Source organism: Rhea americana, unplaced genomic scaffold (assembly GCF_003343005.1).
Source record: "Rhea americana isolate MKP2758 unplaced genomic scaffold, rheAme1 scaffold_127, whole genome shotgun sequence".
Classification (NCBI taxonomy): Eukaryota; Metazoa; Chordata; class Aves; order Rheiformes; family Rheidae; genus Rhea; species Rhea americana.
The window spans coordinates 892699-910806 of NW_028185339.1; positions in this window are offsets into that span (position 1 = coordinate 892699).

Genomic DNA, 18108 nt, shown 5'->3' on the forward strand with positions numbered 1-18108 from the left:
GGGCCCGGCCCGGCCCGGCTCGGCCCGCCCGCAGCGCGGCTACTCGCGGGAGCGCGCTTTCCTTCGCCTCCGCACTCCCCTCCGCGCCTCTGGCCGGGAGAAGCAGCAACACTTCCTCGCAGGCAGCGCTGTCTGCGCGCACACTCCAGCTCCTTCAGTTCCGCCCTGCGCGGCCGCACAAACACGGCCCGCTTTGCAAAAAATAAATAGTATTAATTAATTAGTAAAAAATCACACGTCCACCGCAGCGCCCTTTCGTTTGCCGCTGTGATTTCAAAATATCTGAGCAAAGCATGCGGGAATTTTTTTCCCARTGAAAGGCAGATTTGTCTCCTGAAAGAGCTCGAAAACGACTCCCAAAGAAATACGTTTCCTTCACAGATACATGAGCCTTGACCGGTGCCTAATAAAACCAGTATATAATAATGCACGCAACATATGTATTTATGTGAGCTCTGAGTTATTCTGGGCCCACGCACGTTGAAGGCTGTGTTAGTAGTGGCTAATTAATTGCATCCTGGARACAATGTCATTTTACAGATTTCTACTATATTCTTCAGCCAAGTGTCTGCRTCTGTTTGCACAGCAAATTCATCTTAAACAGTGATTCGTAGTAATCCAAACTATTGAAGAATAGAATCAAACACACCTTTTTAGAATATAATCATAAACTACATTCTCTGGAATATTTTACGGACAAATTCGTCCAAGCGCCTTTTGTGCTTTTTYTCCCTCCAACATCCACATTTCTCCCGATCTGACTCTGGAAAAACATTTTTTAATTGTAGATTTCACAGATCAGGCATGTAAAACTTTTGCCGCCCTCACCATCAGCAAGCAGGCTCCTTGGTCAGACGATTCCAGGCTTGCTRTGTTTTTGTTTCAAAGATTATTTTTTCAAATAGCTTCCAAAATTCTGAGCGTTTTCGGGGAACTGCCGGAAAGCCAAAGTATTTTTCTTTCGTCAGATATGAAGACGTAGCTTATACACGAATATTGAAACCACCTGTAATCGAGGGTGAATGCATTTCTTTGGCAAATGCCATCATATACATATGCACGTGTATATGCGAAGCTCATTCAGAAGGAAAACCCAGGCACGGCTTTGGTTTGGTTTGGTTTTTATTAGTGAGGCGAAACCGAAAAATAAAAGCGATGGCTTGCCAGGATATGTCCGAAAACCGGAGACAGTGAAAGAAACGTTTGATTAGGTTTGAACTTTCCCCATTTCGACAGTGGAAAGTCATTTCTTCTTGCATCTCCCCCCTCCCCTTGATTTTCCCTGAGCAGATGATCTGAAAGCGAGCCTGTTGATTTCGGATCGGATCAAACGACTCCAGTTTCCCTTGCGCTTCTACGGCCAGGCAAAGCCCTGGCATCAGGCTGGTTTACACAAGGGCAACGAAGTGTATTATCGCCACTGCATCCAACCTGCGCAAGTGAAACTTTTTCGTAAATTTGTTATGATATTGCTATTATATCATCCCGGGGCTGCACGCCAAGTAATGAGGAAAAAAAGTGTACTCTCCCCCTTATATTTTTTTTTGTCTTTCTCAAATAAATCTCTCCCTCGTTTTAAACCTTCGCTTCCCTCTGCACCCCGCACGCCTGGTGACGGGCAGCACCCGGCGAGAAACGCCCCCGGCGCCCCGGCGCCCCAGGCAGCCCCTGCCGCTCCCCCGCGCTTCCCCGGGCCTCCGCGGAGCTCGCTGCACCTCCCCGCCCCGGCTTCCCCCGCCCCGGGGCTCCCTGATTTTGCTACCGCTTCTGGAAGCGCGGTCTTCCCCGCGGGCCGTCACTCAGACAAGTGCTAGGTCGGCGCTTTCATCCAGCAGGGACAAAAATAACCCAAAAGGAAATACTAAACACGTTGCACTAAAGCACTTGACCCCCGCGCTGGGCCTCGGACTGGCGACGGAGCCGGGAAGCCCGAGCCCCCGTCAGCAGGCAGGTGCCTTCCCGGTCTGGATGCGGCCCTGCCGCCTCGACGGAGCCCCCGGCCGCGGCGCTCYGCAGTGCCTATGTGCCTCCCCCGCGCACTCCGGGCAGCCCAACCCGCCGTGGCCGAGAGCACCTGCCTCCCCCTATGGCGCGCTGCCTCCCCGCCGCCTCCCCTGCGGCAGGGCCGTCTCCTCTCCCCGAAGGCCGGCGGCCCCGCAGCACCCCGCGGAGCAGGCCCTGCCTCCAGGGCCAGGCCTCCGCAGGCCTCCGCGCCCGGCCGCCGGCCCGCGAGCAGACCCCACTCTCCTCCCTGCCCCGCGGACCCAGGGCATCGGCCCCCCGCCAGCAGCAAGCGGCACCGCTCCCGCGGGTAGCAGCTAAGTCCCAGCGCCTCCTCCCCTCGCAAGGAGCGAGAAGGCTGCAGGAAACTCGGGGCTCGCTGCAGCCCAGGTCATCTCCTGTTTTTTGAGAGGCTCCAACTCGGACTAAATGAGCGGATGTGCCTGCGAGATTTGTCCCAAAATAGAAGCGGCTTTAGTATTTTAGGATACAGCAGAAATCCTTATTTCTTCCGGAGAAAAACTTCATAATGAGCGCGAGCACTTCCCTTTTCGATATTTGTGCAACTTTATCTCGACCAGCAAGTTGCTTTGGTGACGCAAATCCGCCCTTGTGTATTGCAACTACAAAAATAAATGCAAGGAAATCAATTCCCTTCTAGCAATGAAAACATAAATATACAGCTGCGACTTTCCCCTTTAATCTTGCTTTCCGAGGGACTCGAAAAGAAGGCGAATGAACTATGAAGGCAGGAGCGATGCCTTTTTTTTTTTTTTTTTTTTTTGGAATAGAGTCTCGGAGGATTTTTTATTTTTTTTTCCCCCTGAGGCCGACAAAGGAGGTGGAAAAGAATGATTCGAGTTTGTAATAGCGGAGGAAAAAAGCCTAGCCCCAAGGCGCTGCAGATTGCTGTCCGCGCTCGCAGACAGCGGGCCGGGCGCATCCCGGAAAGGGCCGGGCGCTGCGTGCGGGGCCGGGACTCAGGGCAGCTCCGCGTTGCTCCTGCCTCGCATCACGCTCTCTGCCTCCCGCAGGTCCCGCACAGCCACACGTGGACCACACGCGGACCACACGCGGGTGGGTCGCGCCGTGGCTGTGCGGTCCCGGATGCTCAACTCCGCACCTCCGCGCCCGCGGCGCGGCTGCGCCTCTGCCCGCGCCCCCTGCCCAGGAGGCGCCGCACCGGCCCGCGCAGGCCTGGCGCTGCGCCGCTGCGCGTAGGGGCGCGGTGGCGGACGGCGGGGCGCCTTCTCAGCAAGGGCTGCTTATGAGGCTGCGGGAGCCTCCGCGTAACGGGGTGGGGGCCTGCAGAGCACCCAGCGCAGCGGTGTGGGCCGTGAGCCCCCCACGCCCACCCCCGTTGCAAACAGCGCTCAGCGGCACCGCGACGCTCCCCGCCGCCGTGCGCGGGAGTGGGGCCGCGCCCGCGGGCTGAGCGCGCTTTCCAACGCTCCCTTGCAGCGTGCCCCGCACACGGTCCCGAGCCAGCGGAAAGGGCCCAGGGGCGCTGCTGCTGCGGCTTCATATTTATATAGGTGCTTTTATCCGCATAAATATATATATGCATACATAAGCCTGCGGCAACCCCGCCAGTAGAAACCACCAGGGCCCGTTTATGGGGCGGCGGATGGTCCCTGCTACCACCGCCCCCCTCCCCACGGCCCCCGGGCCCGCCGCTGCCGCCTCCCCGCCCGCCCCGGGCCCGCCGCAGGCCCGCGAGGCGGCAGCGCCGAGCACTGAGCGCCGCCGCGCAGCGCCCACTCTGCCCAGCCCAGCCCGGCCCGGCCCGGCTCGGTCCACAAAACCGGGTCTCTGGCGCCACCTGGTGAACTGCCGCGGCGCGGCGGGCGCTGCGCTGCGCGGGTCCGGGCGCTATGCGGGGCGGACGTTGCGCGGGGCGGACGTTGCGCGGGGACGGGCGCTGCGCCGCTTCCCCCGCAGCGGGGCCGAGCAGCCGGCGCTGGCGCGGGCGGGAAGCGCAAGGCGGCGGGAGGCAGAGTACGGGAGCGCTCCGAGCAGGGGTCCGCTGGGACCTGGCTTGTCCCTCTCGCCGCCTTGCCCCTGCGTACTTGCAAGGTAAGAGGAGCAAGCGGGAGTATTTTCCAGGCAGTGTAGATCAGTACAAGGAAATGCATTTCCCCAAACTCGTGTTGAAAACGTCTGCAAGGGCCTTCTGCAGGCTGGAGTGGAGATTACCTGGGGCCTGGTTTTCAACCAGTGGTAAAAGGTTTTTGCCTGTGCAGCTCCCTGTGAGGCTCCGAGCGCTGCCCTGGGGCTGCTGAATCTTACCACAGGCAGAGCAGGCAGCATCCCCCTGGGGATCTGCAGCTGGAGGCCGGCCACAGGAATGCACCACAACACTGATTATACTTCCCTCAGCTGATCAACAATTTGTTATCTGAAATGCTCAACAGAAGTGCAGACACTGCAGGCAGGAACTGCCCAGAACCACAAGTGAATTAAGTGGCTAAGCTGGTCAGCTGCTTGATGTTTCTGTTCTATCCTTTAATGCGTTATTTAGTTGAATACCTGTGTCAATAAGTAGTGATTGTGTTACATTATGTCATTTGCTGAGCATAAGCAGAGGGTGCCTGAAAACAGATTGCATCTGGGTTTCCAACTGATAGGACAGGATTTCAGTCTGCTTGGGGCAAGTTTACATTACTGTTGTAGTTTGGATCAGGAGTGTGCTTTTGAAGGGAATCACCTGATCATTATCTCTTACAGGGTGTTGGTTTGTATCACGATGAGGTTTCAGGGTGCGCAGGAATCCTTAGTGGGAATTCAATCCACAGGGCATGCTAAAATTAGTCTGAATTAAAAGAAGAAAAAACACTGAATGCCAATATTGTAGTCATATGTTCTTCAGCACTAATCATCTGCTCTAGAGGACCACTCATGCTAGTCTGCCTTACCAACTTGACAAACTAAAACATATTTCAGAGCTGTTTGCATTTCATTTCTGTGGCCTGATGGCCATTCTTGAGAGGTTCCCTGTAAGGTGCAGCCTTCTTCAACAGGAGAAAATGAGCACATCTGCCTCCAGGCCTCAGTCCTGGCTTTCTTCTGCAATATGTGGTCTTTGTCTTGAGCAATACCACCGTGCTTTCTGAATTTAAGTGGTTCCAAGAATTGCCCCACAAAACAGGTTCATATTTTATAGCAAACACTCAGTAGAGCACAGATCAAAACCTGAGTTTCCCAGCTCCAGGGGCAACACACCAGTCACTAAGCTGGAGAGTTAGGCTCACACTTGCATTTTTGCAATCTCTACCTCTTTCTTTCAACAGCTGGTCCAATGAAATATGCTAGTTATGTGAAGCCAACTGGTTTCAAGAGGAAAGAATTTTTGCAGCCATCCCAAAATGCTGCATCGTCTCTCAAGGCCCCTTAAACAGGGGAAGGACTTGAATACACTGATTCCCTTCCCTTGCCTCAGAGCCTCAGACATCTGGAAAGTGAGAGGGCACTAGGATCTCTCCACAGCCATTTTTGCAGAGAAAGGAGTGACCTTTTCTTCTTCTTTTTTTTTTTTAACATGAAAAGCCGTAGGCATATAAATGCATATAAATTTTATAAAAGGGTCAAGATAATAAACAGCAGTTGGAAAGAAGCATCTCTCCGCAACCCAGAAAAGAGACCCTATGTTCTGAAGAGCAGCAAGGTCAGGACAGTCTCTTCCTCAGGGTTTCCTATGGGTTAGTTCATGCAGATCCTCACTCGATGTGCTGGCTTTTGTGAATCCCAGTTTTAGGCATGTGATGCTCTGCCAGGAGCCAGCAACTGTGGGCCTGCAATGCCATAACAGTTTCAAGCTGCTCTAAGCTGAAGTGCCAACGTACCACACGCGCTTCATCGCCAGCTCCTTTTCCGTCCCCAGAGATGTTTAACTGTTAACTCTGCCGAAAAGAAGAAAGTTTTATGCTGTTGTCGTTCCCAGACTAACCTATTTATCATAGGGCTAGCCAACGTGAGGGAGCCAAGGGAAACACGCATTGGGGAAGGGAGGGTGGCAGGACCATTGCAAGCCTGTTCTGGGCGGCTGTAGACTCTCATTGGGTCACAACCTCATTTAAGTGCTGCCTCTTGCAACTGCTTCCTGCAGTCTAAAAAAGGGGTCTTTCTCACATGGAAAGAGCCTGAGTTTACTTACATTTCCATCAGTGTGACTGATTTCATAGCTTACTCCACCTTTACGCTGCAGCTGGACCATAATCCACTTGAAGAGGGAATTATGACAGGCTAGCAGTGATTTTCCAGGCCACACAAACAGAGAGGTCTGCAGAGAGCTATTCTGCAATTAACCCCCAATAGCTGGTTAAAGGTGATATGACTCACAGAAGTGCTGACCTACTGTTCTTACATGTAATTGCTGACGAGAGGGACATTTTCATACACATGCCAGGTTTAGTTTGGACAGTGTGCAGCAACTGAAAATAACATTGTTGCATAAAAACGAAGGCAATTTGCAAGGCAGAATGATCATACACAGGTATTTCTCAAGTCTGACAGAAGAGTATAATTGCACCAATTTTAATCCAAGACCCACAGGGGCAGTTCCTTAACTGGAGCAAACTGTTGCTGTCAAAAACAAGGCCAGTGTTTGTCAGTGCAGGTAACGTGGTAAGGCACAAGTACAGCTGGAAACAGAACTTGGGAATTTGTATTCCCATAGCTGGTCATCATCACCAGGCTTTTGCGAGAGCAACCTCATCTGCTTCAGTGAAACCAAGCTGGGGTTGCGCAGTGATGCATTAGGCCTACAGCCCCCTCCTGCAAGAGTACATTAAACTCACTGTGCAGAAAAGCCACGCAGTATCGAAGAAGGAAATACTAATAACTGCTTAATAAAACTTTCAGTAAGAAGCAGTTTCCTCCTTCTTGCCAACGCTGGTCAAAAAATGTAGGGAAAATAGCTGGAAATAAAGCTATCAGAATGTAGTCATAGAAAAAGCAAAAACTACCCATGAAGGAAGTCAAGTTTCTGAGTTTCTACAAGAAAGTTTTTAGAAAAGAGAGATCACTTGGATTTAAAAACAGCTTTTCTGTTTTGTTTTCTCCCACCTCCCCCCTTTCATAGTCCAAGTGGATTTATTAACGGTAGGTACACATCAGTCTCAGGAGCTTTAAAACCAGTTCTTTCTTTGTCATTAGTGTGCTTAAAATCCTGATAGAATAATGCCACTGTGGCCTTTAAAGATCCCAGTTTAACCCGCTTTGCCCAAGGGAGATGCTTTCTGGTGAATACCAAAGGGAACTGCCAGTCACGGAGGTTTTATGGTGCAATAAATAAACATGCCAGATTATATAGCATAGGTGTAATGCCCTCCAGAGTCACTTCCCTCCCTGGAGCTGGCTCTAGAGCGGATGAAGAGCAGCACCACCTTCTCAGCGCTCTCGGCACCTAACTGCTTCCCCTCGCCCGGCTCCCGGGGGGCCTTTAACACCCCATTCCTCACTCCCAGCTAAGCAGAAGGGTGGGGAGGGAGGCCCCCCTTCAGCACACCCCTGTGAGGAGCTGTGCTGGGGGTTGGAGGGCTGTTTCTGCAGCGCGTCGGATGGTCTCTTGCCTTCCCGTGGCTCCTGCGCTCAGCAGGTCGGGTAGCTGCAGCGAATTCCAGGGCTCCCACACGTTGGAAGTGGGAGCGCAGGAATTGCGCTATCATTGGTCTGGGATCCTGCCTACAGAAATAGCCATTACTCCATGCTTTAGGCAAATGGAAACAAAAACATAACATGCACAGTCAATGGAGCAACGCAGCACATGGGGGAAGTCATTTCCTACTGATACCTCTAACACATCATTTTGTATCTCAGAGCCTGAGATCTGGTTACCCTTATCTTAGCCAAAACACTGTAACAGTCATAAAAGTACTTTGCTTTTATTTCCTCCACGAAATTTTATCATGAGAATTTGATTATCTGTCCTGCAGCAGTGATATCCAAAGGTTTATTATTTTCAGCATCTGCACTAATTTCTAATTTCTCAGCTAGCTTACTGAGGTGTCCCTTCATCCTGGAATTGTGAAACAGAGAGAAAAAGGAAAGACTGACCATATTTTCCTTTCATTTGTCACCATGTCTAACCCAAATGTTTACCCTTGACCCCAGATGTATGAAACCTTTTCCAAGCCAAGAAATTCTCTTTTTCCCAGCTAAGCAATCCATTTTATTTTGAGGCGAGACTGAACGGTAATATGAATATCAACACGCGCCCACTCAGTCTACTCAGTCTGACTTTCCAATGAATGAAGACATTGAAGATAGTCTTATTACTACGGTCTTTTCCAAACACTAACAGAGTAGCACCCTCTAGTGCACACTAACAATAAAATCTGCACTAATAACAGGCCTCGTGGGTCAAATTTAGCCTTGGTGCGTCGCCACTGGAATCACTGGGGATGAATTCAGCTGTAAGGCTTTTCTTTTTTATGGGCTGAAGCTTTCCCGTATTCCGTCCCCCCTAGAGGACCACATCTGTGAATGTGGCACGCTGGTCGCCCCACCCAGGATAATCCTGGACATTAAGTGGGTCTCCTGCTGGCTTGGGTGGCAGCTTTTGCTGCCTGTCTGGAAGGCGGCACAGCTTTCCGTTCGAAGATGTTGTATTTACGTCTGTTCGATGCTGTCACCCAGGGTTAAAAAAATGTTTCTTCCCAGGAATGTGCCTCAGGTAGAATTTGTTTGTGGGAGAACATTTCAGGCAAAATGGCTCTGTTGCTTCTGACTTCATCCTGGAGGGAGATACGTTTGCTGTTGTTAAAATATGCTGGTGGTTTTTGTGTGTCCTTATGCTTTGCAGCAGAAATTTGCTCGGGAGCATGCCAGAACCATGCTTCTTGTCATCTTCACGCATCTGCTGAAACTGGCCAGGCTAAAGACTTCTGGGTGCAGAAAGCTGTGGCTCGGCAGCATTTAAGAGCTAAACAAACACCTCTGCTGAGCTCAGGGGCGCCGAGGCCACGCAGACTTTGCTGCACCGCAGCCTCTGCGGTCCCCATGGAGGAGCGAGGGCGCTCCTGGCCCCGCAGAGCCGAGCTGCCCCGGGCTGGCAGTTTCCGGGCGCATGTGGGCGAGTTCAGCTTGGGCACCAAATCTGCGAGCCGAGAACCTGCCTGATTTAAAAGTCCTGGGTGGGGAAGGAGCAGGTGGACACAAGGAGCCTGGCGAGAGCAGGGCTGGGGTTTGGAGCAGGGGACTGGGGCTGGCTGCTCACAGAGAAGGGAGCTGGTTTCCAGGACAGTTTTGGATGAATTGGGTATGACAGCTGAGACTGAAAGCAACGCCGGTGAAGGCCCTGGTACTCTACAATGTGACCTTGTTGGAGGGAGTTTTGTAACACAGAGTTAGGAAATAAAAGGGGGATGAGCATTTTGTGTATTGTTGTATTACTTCTGGTGTGGCTTTCTCTCATTATTAGGAATTTCAATAGGTTTCATCATTTTTTATTTTTGTTTAAAGGAAGGAGAACAAGGGTGACACAATTTTGGCAGAACCTGAGCAGAACAGGAACCGAGAGGGTGACCTATGGGACGAATGAGGGTAGAATGGGATTGTTACTGGATACCACTGGCCACTATACGGAGGTGAATTTATTGTGTTGTGTCATGTGCAAAATCCCAAAGGCCAAATGCACGTCTAGGAATTTTATAAAAACCCAAACCTCACCTCTTAGTCTCTAAAAATAACAGCAAGTAGATGGCTACTTGAGATTTCATAAAAATTAAAAATAAACATACCTGCTTAACCATAGGTGGGAATTTTGCCTAATGTTTCAAGACTAGAACTTCCTTTCATTAAGCACGAGAACGGAGCTGGTGCACGCAGACCAGGGGAACGAGAGTTAATCCATCACTGCGCAACTAAGGCAGCGCTGAGGTTCATAGTTGGCGCGTGCCCCTGCAAACACGGAGGCGAGCTGCTGCCCGGTGAACATCGTCAGGCACGTCCAGCTCCTTACGGAGCCTGTACCACAGCGGCACGCGAGCCGAGGGGCTGGGAGTCAGAGCTCTGGGAGAGCCAGGCAAAGCACCAAAGCTCGTGAGCTGTGCAGCAGTTTTGTGTACCTCTAATGCTTCTGCTTTTTAATGTACCAGGCACATTTTGAGTCCATCTGTGGCTCCGATGTTAAAGGGAAATGTAGTCAGTGACACATTCTTGAAAAGTGATAAATAATTGTCACGGCTGCCATTTGTGTTTGGGGAATGATATTTTTAGGTTGACTACAAAGAATTCCAGGGTGAGGTTATCCCGTGCCGGCAAGAGGGAGTGGGAGGTGGCTCCCAGCCATCTTTGTGCTCTCCAAATTTTAGGCAGCACCGAGGAGGAAGCAGGGGAGGGTGGAGGGAGGCTGGACACCTTCCCTCGCGTAGCCTGGGTAGCCGTGGGGGCCTGCGGGGCAGACAGCAGCCCCGCTTTGCCTTGCACCCTAGCGCTGCCCGGACCGGCGACAGCGTCTCTTTGCTCCAGCCTTGCTCCTTACGCGGGGGCCGGCGGCCTGACCCCAGGCCGGGATGCGGCCCCACTGCGCGAGGAAAGCAGTATCTTCATGGCGATAGCCCGAAAAACCTGTGGCACTCTGGAGAAGAAACGACTCTCTATCTTCTTGGGCTTTGCACTGTATTTTACTATTCTCTTTAAATGAAGCAAATATCATTATTTCCCATTAGGCATTTCTGGTGCTAGAGTATTTCATTGAAAAATGGTTCTTTAATGCTAATGGGAATTATACTCCTAGCATGATTTATATTAATAAGGCATGTGCAGTTCCTTAGTACATTCAGACCCAGATGGGAAATGGGATTTTTTTTCTTGTCCTTCCACACAACATCTGATGAAGTGCTCCAAGCATAGAATTTAACAAGCTATTCTCCTCTGGCCTTACGGATGAAAAATAGTCCGTTGTGTCAACTCCTCAGATGCCTATTTTTACACCTTCTGTTTGTTCTTAGTTTGACGTTGTTAATCACAGTCCCACCAAAGCTCTATTGTTCAGCTCTTCAAGAAGAATGTTGTTATATTGACTGTTTGTGCGTCAGCCCAGCTCTCTCTGGAGCTGCACTTGGATGAAATTAGATAATTTCCATTAGTAGAACATGCATTATTAGTCCCCAATGCCAAATTGAAAAGAGAGCCAAGATTACTATTTCTGGCCGTGTTCACCTCAGGAAGGAACCTTCTCAGCTTTAATGGGATTTTGCTATTGTTGGTTGCCTTCTGTTTGACACTGTGCCAGCAGGGTTGAAAATTGTTTAGAAAGCTGCATGAAATATAATAGAGCCCAAGCCATTTGCTGCAGCACATTCCAGTGTGATGTTTATTTTGAAAAAAAAAAAAGGAAAAAAAATTATTGTCCTTGGCAGAAAAAAAATCTCACTAACTTGAATCTCAGAACATATGCTTCTTGTTGCTGTTGTGTTTTCAAAAATTGCTGCCAGTATCGGCGTATTACATACAGAAGCGATAAATCTCATAATACTTATAATGATCTTCATGACTTGTAAAAAGCAGATTACAGGCACAGGCAGCATCCTTATGACGGGAAAGTAAGCCAAGGGATACCAGGTCAGATCCAAAAGAAAAAATCAAGTTCCACATTTGTCGGTAAAACATGCATCTTCATATGCGGTGGTGCAGTTTTCTCATCTCTGAAATGGGGTTAAAAACACATCTCTGCCACCCAAAGGAACTAGGCACACAAGCTCTCCCCGGACCGAGCCTTCCTGTGGCGCCGGAGCTCTTCACCTCCGCGGTGGGGGGACAGCGCGGCCCCGCTACCCCCCGCAGACAGCCGTGGTCAGCATCCCCCGGCGTGGGCTTGGTGCTGCCGGCGCAAGGCCACGTTTGAGCGCTGCGTGGGGTTATAGTGTTGGTGCTATTTTGAGGGCAGCTCTCCTCTCTCCCCTTTGCCTGCGCCTCGCGGTGACCGAGGCCGAACACCTCACTCGCATCTCAGGACACTAATTTTTGAAAATTAGCTGTGAGAGCGGAGATGGTGGAATGAGCTCTTTCTCAGCCTTGAATTCCCCACAGAGCTATTTTTGCTCCATATAGTACTGTTTTGTTCTATGAATGCTGTCTTAAAATAATTATTAATGAAAGCAGAGTTGACTTTGGAGCGAAAGTTTCCGGTTACTTGGCATTTCCAATGTGTCAGCTATCTCAGGGTATTGAAATGCGGTACATTTTTTGGATGCGATCAGAGGCCAAAAACACATTTTCCCTCCAGGCTCCCTCAGAGCTCGGAGCCAGACCCACCTTCACTGTACTTCACCTCTTGTCTACTCAAACTCCTAAGAAGCTAAGCAAATAGAACAGAGTTACCCATCTTTAGAAAAATAAATAACTAAAGCCTTCTTCAAAGCCTTCAAGCAAGCATCCACTGAGCAACGCACTCGCTATCCTGGGGCTGTAAACCAGAGCACTCTTTTATTTATGTTATCCTCTTGTTTGTTTCTAGTTCAACCAACAAACATTCAGTGATTGCATATCCTTGGCTTGAAGCAATGCGCCTAATAATTAAAAATACGATTAGGCTAAAAGGAAAAAAAAAAGAAACAAACCCTGGGTGGATGCCAACCAATGATTTCCCGGCCCGCGAGGCATGGAGCTGCTCCACCTCAGCTCCCGGCATCGCCGAGATTGCCCCAGGCGCAAGGAGCGCCCAGCTCCCCTGCCTCGGGCTCCTCGCCCGCGGCACCGGTGCCCCGGCGGAGATGGGGGCCAACGCCGAGCCTTCGGCCCCACGGCACAGCCGTCAGCACCTGCCTCCGAAGGGAGGGGACGGTCGCAGCGGAGGAGGGCGCTGACTCCCCAAGCAACACGTTCGTAAACTGTGGGTCAGGCAGAAAATAACGCGGCAGAGCTCATCCGCACGCTGGCTACCTCCTGGCGGAGAGCGTCTCATCGACCTTCTGTTTTTCCTTCTGTTTTTTCTCCCTCTTCACGCTGTGAAATGCTCATTGTCTCTGGCTCGGGCAGGTTTGATAAGGATCTTGCTGAGAGTGGCTTTTAGGAAAACCCATTGCTCTGAAAAGGAACCAAGCATTGTAGAGAGAGCACTTCAAAGTTATGGCAGTATCTTTTTTTTTTTTTTTTTTTTTTTTTGGTACCAAATAAATAAATAAAATGAAGATGAACAATGTGTTTCCATTTAAGGGGGAGTGTGGGAAAATCCAGGTCTCGTCAGACTGGGAAGCAGCGTGGTATATGCTGACTAAGACACTGTAAATAGCGCGGCTGTCAATTGAAGGAATTCAGCGTTGAATAATAAGGTTCAGCCGAGCAGGCCTGTCCGTGTCAGATGGGAACGGCGGCCCCAAACCTGTTCATTTGAAATCGTCGGGATTCACACGAGAAAACGCGCTCTGCCTCCGCGTGTGGCTTGTGGTTTCGGTGGGAAGCTCAGCGCTTGGCCGACACCCCCGAAAACCCAGCCCGAGTGCGCACACGCTTTTTCCTCACCCTCCCCGAAGCCCTCAGCAGATCTGAGCTAAATTTTCCTCACGCGCATTGTGGGTGAAGCCACCTTATTTTGTAACCAAGGCTGGCGACAGCTCTGGCACGACACCTCTCGCAGGTGGCGGTGCGTTTCTGACACTTAGGTGTGGGACGTCACCGTGTTGCTTTTCAAGCTAGTGATCGCCTCCTTACTCTCGAAGTTTGGGGCTGAGGCCCTTGCTCACGGAGGGAGTACGGGCGGCTGCCCTGGCCTTCACTGAGGTCCCCTTTGCAGTGGTCCCTCAGCACCGGGCTCGGTGGGCGCCGGAGGAGGGACCGGGCGCTCGAGCGCAGCTGGCCAAATGCGGTCCCAAGCGTTGTTGGATGCTTTAGGGCTAAGAATAGTGCAAATGGTGCCCGGCATGACTCCTCGTTCGGGATGGCGATGATGGCATGACATTAATCCTGGACATCCCCCCTCCTCGCATCTGGTCCAGCCAAGGGGGACTGCCGTCCGGCGCCACCAGAGACCCCGCTCAGCACTGCTGTCGGCTGCCCCGAACAGCCACTGGGGCGAAGCAGGAGATGAACCTCGATGTCCATTAATGTTTTCTTTTATGGATAAATAACCTATTTTTTCTTAGCGGGTGAGGAAGGAAAAAAAGAGCAGGAGAGATCCCATCCTTTGGTGCTGTGGGACTTGGTGCTGTTTTAATAATAATAATAGTAATAACAAAATATTGAGAAAAAGCTGCAGTGTATCAGCATGTTTTGAAGGTTGGTGGGAAAAAAAAGACCTTCTGGTCCCAGTGGTATCAGCAAGGAAAACGTCTACTGGAGTCTAGTTCTTAAAAAAAAAAAACTGAGTCATGCAGAGTGTGTTAAACTTGGGTAATGTGTGGTTACTTGAGGCTTGCAGAGCCCTCAGTGAGGGGGAGGGGAAATAGGCTCTGAACCCAAAGTCTCATCATGGCCTTATGAAAATTAACACATTTTAAAGATGTGTTTTTGAACAGAAATATGCTTCTTGTCGAGGAGGAGAGGGAAGAAGCGGGGGAGGAGAGGGAGGGATGCTTCCTTTCCATCTCCAGGCTCCCTGAGTACAGCTGTTCATTTGCTGAAGAGGAGAACTAGAAATCACACTCTACCTGGCAAGATAATTTTCCCCCTAGTCATCAAAGGTTGGAAAATAGGTGTCTGAACTGCAGGAATGTTTCTGAATAGGTGACGACAGTTACAACTTTATTTCTTTTTCCACTATTGTATGGAGATTTAGAGCAAGCCTCCCACTCGGTACTCATATAAAACCTGCTTTCCAGAGGTGGGATCCGGCAGAGACCCTCTGTAGGCTCTGGAAGAGCGCACTAAGCATGTACATGTGCATACATGCACGCACAGGCACGGGGCAGCGCCGCCTGGGCGTTTCTTCTCAGGTCACATTTATACGGCTTAGGATCGACTGTAACACTGCTTTAGTTTGACTGATGAAAGTTCAGATTCCTCCAAAATCAGGCAGTGTAGGAGTTCAGTTGTTAGCTTCAGGCTTAGTGCTAGTGCCTTAATCCACTCCTCCCTGTAAGTGAGCAGGGACTTCTCTTGCTTCTTCACCAAAAACACTTTCACCGTGAACTTTCCTTTTTTCAGGTTTGCAGTAGCCATGTTAAACGTTGCAGAAAGTGAACCCTCTCTTCCAGTTTTACAAGCAGTTCCCAAGGACAGACATTTTCATGACAGTGCTGTGGATGGGATATGTGAGGGAGAAAGATACGGGTTTTAATCAGTGTCCCTCAGCTGGGCCAGCTTGACAGAAGATGGTGTTTTGTGGCTTAAACGGAGGCCTACATTTGCAAAAGCAACTGGTGATTTTGGCTGTCTAACTGGAGACAGCACAACGGGGCCCATCCTTAAGGGACTGGGTCCTTGAAGGTTCTGGCCCTTTGCTGAGCGTCACAAGATGAACAGCCAGAAAAGGGCCCAGCTAGAATCACAGTTACTTTGGGAAAAAAAAAAAAAAGAAAGAAAAAAAAGAAAAAGAAAGAAAGAAAAAAAGAAAAGAAAAGACTGCGATTTTGCTCCTGTCACGCACGCGCAGGCATAGGAAGGAGTCCCTCAAGATCCAGATACAGCCCCCTGGATGAACACACCTAGGATTTCCCTTTGGGCCTGTCTCTCCAAACTCTCTGCAAATCCCTTCGCAACGAGAAACACTTTATAATCCTTCTATTCATGACCATCCCTCCAAATTTAAACACACATTTAAAAAATAAATAGGGCATGGGTGATGTGCAGGAACAGCTTGCTGCTGCCTTTTTTTTTTTTTTTTAAATCAATAAAACAGCCTTCAAGAGGCCCCCTTGAACAAGTTCTGTTCATTTATTTTTCTTGGAAACGTCCAATGTCCTTAGCTCCTTTTAGACACATAAGAGGTGAATGATTAAGTTGAAACTATTATCTTTGCGCAGAACATCTCTGCTGGCCGCTGGCCAAGCCGAGAGGAAAAGTGAAGTGAAACAACCAAGCCGGAGCTATTGTGTTTGCCTGGCTCCCGCGGCGACTTGCTGGGAAGCTTGGCTAGGTTGGAAAGAGGTCTCTGGGTGGGGATTACTAATGAGGCAGGGCACATTTTGGAAGAACGCTTTGCTTGCCAGAAATAAGAGCGTATAAATAACCGAGGTGAGACAAATTCAGCCCTCGTATAAACAGGTGCCGTTCTGTGAGCTCCAGCGCACTGGCGGCCGCTTCTGCCAGCTCCGTATTTGACCCTCCTTCTGCCCTAGACAAGCTACCCACCTTCTTTTTTTCTGCCACCCCTCAAGAAAACGAAAGCAAACCCTTTGCCAGCAAATGACACAAACTAAATTAAGCTTGAGAGTGACCCGCTTTGCTAGAGGGCAAAACGGCTGCTATTATTTTTAATGCCACTGTGCTGTTGTAGTGCTCGGGAGCTCCAGACACAGAGGGGGACCTGGCACTGTGCTAGGCGCTGCACACGTGCCCCCTTCCCAGGAGCCCATGTGCTACAACGAGCCATTGCCGCTCGTGCCCAGCAATCCACACGAGATCTGGGCCCATTTTTCTTGGCTTTGCCGCTGCCTGATTGCGCGAGGGTGCAAGCTGGCCTGCGCTTCGGCTTGCCAGCTCGTACATGAGGAAATAACGCTCACTTACCTCTCAGAAGCRCTGCAGGGCTTGTGTATTTGCCCCATCAATAAAGTCAGCTTTTCTGGAAATGAGACTAGATCCAGACCTTGTGGCTGCTGTTACAAAACTCTCACCATGCAAAGAATTGCAAAAATTACATTTTTTTTTCTTACATCTTATTCCTAACTAGGCCTTGGTTGTAGAACTGTTAAAAGCGCAATTTTATAGACCTTCAGTCCTGCTTTGGACAAATGCTGCCAAGTGAGTTTTGGAGGAATGAAAGTCATATACAGCACAGAGACCAGCACTCAGCCAGCCCCGTTCCTGGGTCCCTACAGCTGTGGTCACCRGCTTGCAGCCTGCAAAGCTGGCGCATGGCTTGAGGACAGCACTGGGAGTCTCTTGCTTTGATGACAGAGAAGCTGAGACTGATTCAGCTGTTGGTACACGACGATGCTCACTCTGGGGCTGCGGTACAGATCACAGTGCTTTGGTGACRAACAGGATCAGGAACGACAGACTCCTTGGAGAAGAGGAGATGCCACCCCGGCAGCAGGCAGCCAGGCTGCTGCCTCAACACGCAGCATGAAGCACAGCCCAGGACCTGAGCGCGTGGTAACTCACTGGTGTTTTCTTTACAAAACACCTAGACAAAGCGAGCGCGTAGAAAGGTTGCAGATGCACCTATTATTGCTACAGCTAGGTCCCTTTCAGCAGAAATCACATGATGTCCTGAAAACGGGGTAACTTGAAAGTCCTAAATGCTTGAGTCCAACTCTATTTCTAGACATTTTTGACTATAGAATAAACTTGTCCTTGAGACAGAGGTGAAAGGCAGCAGTGATTTGTTGTTCCAAAGGAGCTACAAGCAGCACCTCTCTGTCCTGCTCAGRATATCAGTAAGTTAGTGGCTAGAGCTGTGGGAGTTGCAGAAGCAGTCACAACCGGATGCACATATTGAAGCCTGCTTTGAAAATTTACGTTACTTGCTAATCTCATTAAAAAAAAGAAGTGAGTTGTAAGTGACACTATTGCAACCTGCACCTGTATCTGATTAAGCCAAGGAAAAGTTTGAAGTTGTCATCGTAGTCCCGTTATCTCACATACCATTTAATTGTTGCCGTGGAATCACCCTGCTAGATTACTTCAAAAAAATAACCAGAAGTAACGTTTACGTCACAAGTCACATCTGCTCCTGTAATTACTTTCCTGTCGACTGTTTTCAGCAGAGGAGGAAGCCCAGTGGCACTGGCATCCCACAATGGGTCACAATTCACCTCCTTGAGACCTCAGGTTGTTCTGACAGGGGGAAAAACATTGTTCACAGCTGATCCTTAGTGCTTTGCCATCAAGACAACAYAAAAATCAAATGCTTTGCTTTGAAAGCGTGTTTACACATCACTAACCAGGAAAGGAAAGCTTAGAAAAACGCCGCTGTGAACTTCCTACGTACGTACAGAGCTACGCGCTGCACAACAATGCGAAAGTCACCTGCCAGCCCGAGCCGCCGCACGAGAGGAAAACTCC